This window comes from Plasmopara halstedii, assembly GCF_900000015.1.
Source record: "Plasmopara halstedii genome assembly, contig: Scaffold_1343, whole genome shotgun sequence".
NCBI lineage: Eukaryota > Oomycota > Peronosporomycetes > Peronosporales > Peronosporaceae > Plasmopara > Plasmopara halstedii.
Genome location: NW_020188258.1, coordinates 531,129 through 531,347, shown reverse-complemented (window position 1 = coordinate 531,347; position 219 = coordinate 531,129).

Here is a 219-nt window from a genome sequence, read left to right as displayed (position 1 = left end):
AACGGAAAAGCTAATTAGCCTTGGATAAGGCAATAATTACTCTTGAAGTAATCGGATTGCGATCCGCTGACTCGTACTTGTTCTGAGAATAGAACGAAAGGTCGGTGACCTAAATTACGCTTCCTCAATCGCATAGTTACGGCAGCCCCGCTGCACTTGTTAGCTCTTGTTGTCAATCTACACCTGAGTCGTTTAGACTGATTATTTGTGAGGATGGAA